This window comes from Pezoporus flaviventris, unplaced genomic scaffold, assembly GCF_033815535.1.
Source record: "Pezoporus flaviventris isolate CSIRO_AGI_PZ_B2104156 unplaced genomic scaffold, CSIRO_AGI_Pfla_v1 ptg000146l, whole genome shotgun sequence".
NCBI lineage: Eukaryota > Metazoa > Chordata > Aves > Psittaciformes > Psittacidae > Pezoporus > Pezoporus flaviventris.
This window is the reverse complement of record NW_026892694.1, coordinates 145,536-155,727: the sequence shown is the minus strand read 5'-3', so window position 1 is coordinate 155,727 and position 10,192 is coordinate 145,536. Positions and strand designations below refer to the sequence as shown.

Genomic DNA, 10,192 nt, shown 5'->3' with positions numbered 1-10,192 from the left:
CAATTCCCCCTTCTCTAGCAAGTGATCCCAGCTGCTTGGCTTCTGTACCTTCTAGTTCGTGACCATCGGCCCCATTGTCCCAGCATCGGAGTAACCAGGTGATGATGTGCTCCCCTGGTTGACGGGTAAAATCTTTTCGCATATTCTGCAGCTCGGTTGAGGTCCGAGGTCGAGAAGTTACCTCTTCTTCTTCTTCTTCGTCATGTGATGATGACTCCTGATCAGATTCTGGACCGGGTGGTGAATTCATTGGTTCTTCATCTTGCTTCACCCTTCTTGCCTCCATTTTGCTTTTTCTCTTGCGTACAGGGGCAACTGATATTGGTACGAATTGGTCCTCTGGTTCAGCTGCACTGATTATCACTGTGGTTTGAGTAGCAACTGTACTTGTTGCTGGGGGTGGTGCAGCTGCTGTGCTTGGAGCTGGGGTAACTGCGCTGTCTGTTGCAGTTGAAGTTTGAGCAGCTGCTGTACTTGCTGCTGGGGTAGCTGCGCAGTTCATTGCAGCCAAAGTTTGAGTAGCAACTGTTGCTTTGCCCTCAGATCCGCCGACATTCTTTTCCTTTTGAAGGTGCTGGATAGTGGTGAACAAGGCCCTGTAAGCATAGGCCAAGCCCCAGCACGTTGCCGTGATTTGTCCATCTCTGGTATGGCCAGAATGACCACACACCTCATTTAAGTGTTTTACTAATTCTTCTGGAAAATATGGAACGCTTCATGAATTTGCGTGTCATCCTTGCGCAGGGGCCATGCTAATCTTCTCTCTATCATTCCAATTTTAGTATATGTGCTGCCGAAGCGACTGCACTCTTTCGATCCTCCTCCCCGTTCCTCCGGGAGTGGGAAAGGGTAGTGCCCTGGTGGGGGTGGCGCCCCTCGATTGTTGTCAGCTCGGCACCACTCACTGCGAGTGAGTGAACAAGTTGCCTGACTGGGTTTAAACCACGACAACCCCCCACCCCCCCCGGCACCTGTTGACAGCTCTCCTCTCACGTGTTCCTCTCACCTGCATGTATTCTCAAGTGGACCTTTAAGTGATGTGACTTTCTGAAAGTTTTTCCACAATATGGGCTGTCTTTCATGGCAGAACCAAGGCTTCTGTCTCTCAGTAAAGCTGGATTGTGAACTCCTGCAGATCTTCCAGCTTCTTCTCTGATTTCTGCAACACAGAGATGTTCTCACATCACTTTAGCACATCAGAAGTCATTCTCACTAAGACTGCTAACACAACACGAAGTTAAATACGTCAATACCACACCTATTTCATTTTTTAACTCTGACAGAATGTTGACAATTAATGTATTTTCTTGTTTTCTTAAATTATTTCACCTTTTCTATCATCATTTTAAGCAGCATATGGTACCTTTATATTGAAGTGAACTATACAAGAAAAGAAACAGCTGTGTCAGCTGCTGGTTTGATTTCTTCTTTTGCTTAGTTCCTATTAATCAAAAAAAGTTTTAGATTGGTGTCTTGCTGAATCTATTTAATTTATAAGTATTGTGAAAATCTGTATGCTTTTAAAGGGAAAAAAATTGCATCTGTATATTAAAAACTCCTAAAACAAGAGGATTGCAGTGGCAGGGGGGTCTAACAGCAGTGGCAATGTCTACAGCAAAGCTAAACAACTTCCCTTTGCAACAGTTCAGCACTGGAGCTACAACACACGACCTAGTGAGTGACCTAATATGATGGGAAAGGTAATGGAAAACTTGATCAGATGAGAAGAATTCCTTCTCCCTCTCACCTGCAGCTCCTGAGCTTCCTCCTTTGGTGTTTACAGGAACACTTATTCTTTGCGTCATAATACAATGGGTGAGACTTCAGGACATCTCTCTCCAGATATAAAGAAACAGTCATTCTCAGCCAACTTGCACAGGCGGCTATTATGCAAGCAGGCCAGGAACAAAATAACTTACAAAAGAATGACATAAAAATGGCAAAAATGTAGGGCACTTTAAACAAGTTATTATTCAACCCCCACAAGACTCATTTATCATCTTGTACTTAGTGTTTTACATATTAAATATACATATCAGTTCACAATTTCACCAAAAAGTACCATGGCACATGCTGATATCCTGAACAAGATTTACATTTCTGGCATGCCACAGAGGTGCCATGCACATGGAAACATCATCATACCCCTGTGCAAAAGTTTAGCGTATAGGTTGTTTTCGTGGTTTAAGCCCATGTGGTAACTCAGAACCACACAGCCGTTCACTCACTGCCCCCCTAACACTCCCCCCCCCCCGGCAGGATGTGGAGAAGAATCAAAAGAATAATGAATAATAAACCCCACAGGTTGAGATAAGAAAAGTCCAATGACTAAAGTATAATAAAAAACTACTGCTACTACCACTACTAATAAGGATAGGGGAAATAGCAAGGGGAGAGAATATAAAACGGGAAAATGAAAAGAAAACAATAAACAATGATGATGCACAATACAATTGCTCACCACCCACCAACCGATACCCAGCTGGACCTGAGGAGCAATTTGCCCTTCTGGGTAACTCCCCCCAGTTTATATACCGAGCATGCTGTGGTATGGAATACCCCTTTGGCTAGTTTGGGTCAGGTGTCCTGTCTCTGCTTCCTCCTGGCTTCCCCATGCCCCTCCCCACTGGCAGAGCATGAGAGACTGAAAAGTCCTTGATCAGAATAAACATTACTTAGTGATAACTAAAACATTGGTGTGTTATCAGCATTGTTCTCATACTAAAGTTGAAAACACAGCACTGCACCAGCTACTAAGAAGGAGAAAAATAACTGTTACAGCTGAACCCAGGACAGTTGTCTTGCAGTGGAGAGCATACAGTGAAAATCTGCATGCAGAGTCTTGATTATTTCAACCATGAACTACTGACTGAAAATGTTCTCCTTTACCCATTTGACATGTAACTAAAGATATCAGGAAACATAGTGCAGCTTACACAGCATTGTTTTTTAAATGTTAAGTGATGGGGCATAAGAAAGACTTAAACATTTTGGCTCTAATAAAAACTATTCACCCAGTAGCAGAGACCCAAATACTCACATCTCTGGAAAAGGTAACACTAAGAAAAAGGCATTTCATTATTTATTATAAAATGGTCCGTCTAAAATATTTCACTTAAAGCTGAAAAAGGATGATTAAAAAATACATATATATCAATGCTTATCTTAGCTACTGATAATTTTCAGAAGGTAAAATCTGATAGTTTTCACATCAAATTCTTGTTTAACATTTTTTGATTGTTCTTATACTTCAGAGTTAAAGCACAATATTTAAGTTAGAAATCTAGTTATTCATTCTGAATTATTCACAAGTATGTAAAGTAACATACTGCAGGAGCTTATTTTGTCTTTATGAGTCTAGAAAAACATATATAGGTGCTAGTCTATAATTCCAGGCTTCCTAAAGAGTTTAGATTTTCCCTTTTTTTTCCTTCTCAAAAGTTGTATGTAATCATGTCTTAAGCTGCTTCAGGAAAAAAATGAATTCCTGAGTGCAAAAGATTTTTCTGAATTGCAAGAACCTGAATGCATGATGACAATCTGCAGGATTTTACTTTGTTTTTCTATGAATACTATATGAGCATTATAGATAAACATATAGATAAAGCTAACAAGCCACTCAGGAGGAATTTACCAAGTAAGTCCACTAGTTATGCTTTGATATATGTTACTCTAAATGATGGCCTGTTATCCATTTGCCTTTTATCTGTCTATCTATCTAGAATATGTGTGGCCCAATAAAAAAGAATAAATTTGTAAGATAAGCAGCTCACTTTGCAGATTTAAGAGTCTAATTTTCACTTTACACAAAATTGATTTTTTTCAAGGCAGCAAGACAATGGAGATTAGTTTAGGGCTAATCCCTCTGAAAAAGCAAACTGAAAGCAACAATGAAGCAAAGAAAGATGTGGGTGGTCTGAAGAGTTTTCTTTTAGATTTAAGTAGGCATACAGTAGATACCTCCGAAGTCTTTGCTCCAACAGGGGCCTTACCTTGAAGAATTTTTCTTCCCACAGTGAAAGCATTCCTAAGACTTTAAAGCTGGGATGAGGGGTTTTCTTTTGAATTCCTCTGCTGAAAAAGCCCACTGAAGCACTGGAGGCCATCACTACCTGAATGAGCAGCTTTACATCTAAGATCTTTTATTTCAATGAAAAGATACGTTCAAGGCTCCCCATCAAATGCTACCCCAGTTTCTTACTAGGAACACATTTTGGCAAATTTTACCTATTTGTCAAGACATGTTTTACAGACCTGCAGAACTAGGATTAGCCCCAGAAAATTAATTTAATCAATGATTTACTCGGGATTTGAGCTATGGTTTTGGGGCTGCTCAATTCTGAGGATAAAAGACCAGGAAGGAAAGAGAGCTTCTTTTGCTGGGAATCTTCATGTTGCCACATATCCTGCATGCTCTTTACCCATGGCCATACCACCCTGACAATGCCCTATCTCGTCTCATCTTGGAAGCTCAGGGCACAGGTCTTGTCTAGGGTTAAATGGTGATCTAAGAATAAAACCAAGAGGTCTTCCCCGAGGCTGGACAGTCATGAACGGCAGGGTGCATGATACAGTATGGGCAAGCTCCTAGGCCAGTGGGTCCCTCCAGTGCTTTGGAACTTCACCCCTGAACAAGTGCGGTATCCGGAAAAGTTATCAGAACACTTAGACAAGGTGTGCTGTCATCCTGGCAATGCCAGAGAGGGACAATTCACTGTAACATGCTGGGGCTTGGCCTGTGCCTACAGAGCCCTGCTCTGTAAGGAGCAGAAAAAAGATGTCTCTGGATCTGATGGCAAAGCCACCAGACAAGAGACACTGCAGCCACTCCAAGCCCAGTGACAGACAATGCAGCTGAACCAAACGTAAAGGTGTGCTTTATGAGCTTCTTCCTGCAATACGTGTGGGGCAAACAGAACCATTTGGTACAGAGTGCAGGCTACGCTAAGAAGAAAATGGTATTAATAAATTGTAGGAAAGAGGGTGAATCTGGGTGGAAGAGAGGGGTATTAGACCTGTTTTCTACAGGTTCTTCCCATGTGCCCAAAAATGCAGAGTCTCTGAGATTTTTAAAGGAAGAAATTAACACCCAACTCCATGCAGTTTTCAAAAGCCATTAAATCTTTTAAAAATTTTTGAGTACTTTTAAACAACAACACTAGCCAAGTCTCACCCTGAGTTGCTGGTCTTAAACAAACCCAAACCCCAAACAAACAATTTTTTCAAGTCAAAACAACAGACGACTATATTATAAGTAGCTCTCAGGGCATCAGGTATCATTGGAGAAGTTTTTGATTAAGAAAACACCTTTTCATTATTAAAATGTTATCACAGGGTGGCAAGATCAGCATAGAAAGGTTGGTAGCCAGTCAATAGATTTAAAAAAAAAAAAAAAAAATGAAGAAAAATGCAAATTAGAAACATAGAATTATAGAATAGTTAGGGTTGGAAAGGACCTTAAGATCATCTAGTTCCAACCTCCCTGCTATGGGCAGGGACACCTCCCACTAAACCATGCCACCCAAGGCTCTGTCCAACCTGGCCTTGAACACTGCCAGGGATGGAGCATTCACAACTTCCCTGGGAAACCCATTCCAGTGCCTCACCACCCTAACAGGAAAGAATATCTTCCTTAAAGCCAATTTAAACTTCCCCTGTTTAAATTTTAAACCATTACCCCTTGTTCTATCACTACAGTCCCTAATGAAGAGTCCCTCCTCAGCATCCTTGTAGGCCCCCTTCAGATACTGGAAGGCTGCTATGGCATCTCTATGCAGCCTTCTCTTCTCCAGGCTGAACAGCCCCAACTTTCTCAGCATTGTCTTCATACGGGATGTGCTCCAGCCCCCTGATCATCCTTGTGGCCCTCCTCTGGGCTTGCTCCAATAGCTCCATATCCTTCTTATATTGAGGACATGAGAATTATACACAGCACTCCAAGTGGCATCTCATGAGAGCAGAGTAGAGGGGCAAGATAACCTCCTTTGACCTGCTTGTCATTCTTCTTTTGATGGACCCTAGGATAAACCTGGCTTTTTTGCATGTGGGGGCACACATGTTCAGTTTGGCTATGTTCAAGGCCAGGTTGGACAGAGCCTTCGGCGACATGGTTTAGTGTGAGGTGTCCCTGCCCATGACAGGGGGATTGGAACTAGATGATCTTAAGGTCCTTTCCAACCCTAACTATTCTATGATTCTATAATTCTATGACTCTCATTACACAAAGTCCCCAATTCCTTCTCTGCAGGGATGCTCAGAATCTCTTCTCTGCCCAACCTGTAGCTGTGCCTGGGATTGCTCCAACCCAGGTGTAGGACCTTGAACTTGTCATGGTTAAGTTTCATAGGGTTGGCATCAGCCCACCTCACAAGCATGTCGATGTCCCTCTGGATGGCATTCCTTCCCTCCAGCGTATCAACTGAACCACACAGCTTGGTGTCATCGATAAACTTGCTGAGGGTGCACTCAATCCCACTGTGCCATGGCCAGTACCAACACCGATCCCTGAGGGACACCACTTGTTACTGGTCTCCAGCTGGACATTGAGGCATTGACCGCAACTGTTTGTGTGCGGCCATCCAGCCAGTTCTTTATCCATAGAGTGGTCTATCTATCAAATTGATGTCTCTCCAATTTAGAGACAAGGATGTCGTGTGGGACAGTTTCGAACGCTTTGCACAAGTCCAGGTAGATGATGTCATCTGCTCTGCCCCTGTCCATCAGTTAAGCATAGAAGGCCACCAAATTGGTCAGGCAGGATTTCCCCTTAGTGAAGCCATGCTGGCTGTCACCAAGCACCTTGTTGCTTTTCATGTGCCTTAGCATGATTTCCAGAAGAATCTGCTCCAAGATTTTGCCAGGCACAGAGGTAAGACTGACTGCTCTGTAGTTCCCTGGGTCTTCCAGTTTCCCCTTCTTGAATATAGGGGTTATATTTCCCTTTTTCCGATCATTGGGAACTTCACCTGACTGCCATGATTTTTTAAATTTGATGGGCAGTGACTTAGCAACTTCATTCACCAGCTCCTTCAGGACCTGCAGATGGATTTCAGGTCAGGTCCCATGGATTTGTGTACATTCTGTTTCTTAAGATGGTCTCGAACCAGATCCTTTCCTACATTGTGCCTAAGGTCTTTGTTCTCATATTCCCTGCATCTGCCTTCCAAATATTGGGCAGTGTGGTCGGAGCATTTAGCAGTGAAGACTGAAGCAAAGAAGTCATTAAGAACCTCAGCCTTCTCCAAACCCAGGGTAGCCAGTTCTCCCAGTAGCTTCTGGAGAGGGCCTACTTTTTCCCTAGTCTATCTTTTGATCCCTAGGCAGTCACATGATGCTCACTTGTTTTTGAAAGCTGCCTTGCCCTGGAACTAAGTCTGTCTCTCTGTTGCCAGTATAGCAGGCGCTGCTCCTCTACCTCATTAATGTCATCAGGAATTCAGCCAAAATATTCTCATGAGCTCTTCTGCCATGTCTGTGTGGGCCAGACATAATTATTGACAATCTCAGAACACAGAAATACTGTAAACCTGTCTGGAAATATTGAGATCATCCTCTGACTGATGGTCTCATATGTTAATAAGTGTATAGTAAGGTACAGGAAACACATCTGACTGCAAAAATCTGCCGTGAATGATGCAATGAAATCCATCCCAGGACTGAATTTGTGATACTATTGCAAACACATATAAACACTTGGAATCAGTCAAGTGCATTTGGTACTAACTGATCCTCTTGAACACAGTCAAAAGCATATAGCACTATCTTAAGTTTGAATTCACAGACTCAGTTTCTGTAAAACAAAATTCATAGCAGTAAGCAGCTGAGGATAGGAAAGAGAAAAGAGAATAGAGAGAACGCTTCCACTTAACCGACTGCACCACAACATTTAAAATTTTTTGAATCTTAGAGCAAAGAGCAAGGAAAAAGTAATGATATGTCTCCTTATTTCAGATTCCTGGAGTTCTTCCCATTCCATCAGACATTCCAAAGCAGTAGCAGGTACTTAATGCATCCACATTAAGTACCACATTAAGGACAGAAAAGGGGGGCATTTGAGACTGGGGGGGGGGGGGGGGGGGGCAGAATTACAAAATGGAATATATAAACCTTTAGAATCAGTTTTAAGTAATGTTAAGTTTGATGGCTTTGTAACAGTAGCAATGGAAAATTACTGAGGTGCATGATACACAGAAAAAAATAGAGTACAACTAGAGAACATACTGAGAATTCTTGTACAAGATAAATCATTATAGCTGTGACATAGTTTAAGAAAAACAGCTAGACTGAACAGGACACAGGGATAAGGAGTATCTGGGAACCGCAGGTGTCCAGGATGGGCTACAGTTAAACTAACTGATAAGTAGGAGGATAGGCACAAGAGGTTCCACTTAAACTTGAGAAGAAACTTCTTCTCAGTGAGGGTGACAGAACACTGGAACAGGCTGCCCAGGGAGGTTGTGGAGCCTCCTTCCCTGGAGACATTCAAAACCCGCCTGGATGCATTCCTGTGTAACATTATCTAGGTGTTCCTGCTCCGGCAGGGGGATTGGACTAGATGATCTTTCGAGGTCCCTTCCAATCTCTAACATACTGTGATACTGTGATACTGTGAATTGAAGAGGGGAGCAAGGGCCAAGACTGATCATCCCATGAAAGCTGCGGCTTCAATCTCTGGCTCCCATATGGAGTGGAAGAGCTGATTTTACTGCAGCTCCTGTGATAAAGAAGACGAATCCCAGTCTACAAGACATAAGTGAATAATCTTGTGATCATGATTAGAGAGGTCCGACCTCCAGCTAGTAAGAGGTAAGGGACAATAGGATTTACTTGACTGTGTGGATCAGATGGCCTGGCACATCAGTCCCACATGAGAATAAGGCTCCAGTAGATACTGGTGCACAGTGTACCCTGATGCCATCAAGCTATCAAGGGGTGGAACACATCTATATTTCTGGAGTGACAGGAGGATCTCAAGTGTTGACTGTGCTGGAGGCTGAAATCAGCCTGACTGGGAGGAAGTGGCAAAAGCACCCCATTATGACTGGTCCAAAGGCTTCATGCATCCTTGGCATAGACTACCTCAGGAGAGGGTACTTCAAAGACCCAAAAGGGTACCAATGGGACTTTGGTGTTGCTGCTTTGGAGACAGAGGAAATTGAGCAGCTGTCCACCTTGCCTGGTCTCTCAGAGGATCCTTCTGTTGTTGGGTTGCTGAAGGTCGAAGATGCCAATTGCATCCACAACAGTGCACCGGCGGCAATATCGCACCAACCGAGACTCCCTGATTCCCATCCATAAGCTGATCCGTAGACTGGAGAGTCATGGAGTGATCAGCCGGACCTGCTCACCCTTCAATAGCCCCATATGGCTAGTGCAAAAGTCTAACAGAGAGTGGAGACTAACAGTAGACTATTGTGGCCTGAATGAAGTCACACCACCCTTGAGTGCTGCTGTACAGGACATGCTAGAACTTCAGTATGAACTGGAATCAAAGGCAGCCAAGTGGTATGCCACGACTGATATTGCCAATGCAATTTTCTCAATTCCTTTGGCAGCAGAGTGCAGACCACAGTTTGCTTTTACTTGGAGGGGTGTCCAGTTCACTTGGAACTGACTGCCCCAGGGGTGGAAACATAGCCCTACCATTTGCCATGGGCTGATCCAGACTGCACTGGAACAGGGGCAAGCTTCAGAACACCTGCAATACATTGATGACATTATTGTGTGGGGCAATACAGTGGAAGAAGTCTTTGAGAGAGGGAGGAAAATAATCCAAATCCTGCAGAAACCCGGTTTTACCATTAAACAGAGTAAGGTCAAGGGACCTGCACAGGACATTCAATTTTGGGGAATAAAATAGCAAGATCCCCACATATGTGATCAACCAGATAACAGCAATGTCTCTACCAACTAATAAGAAAGAAACACAATCTTTCTTGGGTGTTGTGGGGTTCTGGAGAATGCACATCCCAAATTACAGTTTGATTGTGATATGGAGAAAACTCCAGGAACAAACTTGCCAACAAAGTTTTCAAGCTGACAAGCAGGTATTCTTTATTGTGGCGCTGGGAGACATGGGGGATAGCTCCTCCTAACGTGTGTCTCCCCATTGCCACACAAGCCGTCCTTTTATAACCACTGGGCATGCATACATATTCATGGAGCTACGTATGGATTACATAATTTTCCAGAA

At 43.2% G+C, this 10,192-nt stretch overlaps 1 non-coding gene across 1 annotated transcript; it reads right to left on the bottom strand.

Moving 5' to 3' along the window:
* Positions 1 to 699: 699 nt before the first annotated feature.
* Positions 700 to 808, bottom strand: LOC133282941 (U6 spliceosomal RNA). The gene has a single exon (XR_009747733.1). It is a non-coding gene; the product is annotated as a U6 spliceosomal RNA (small nuclear RNA).
* Between the last annotated feature and the right edge of the window lie 9,384 nt (positions 809 to 10,192).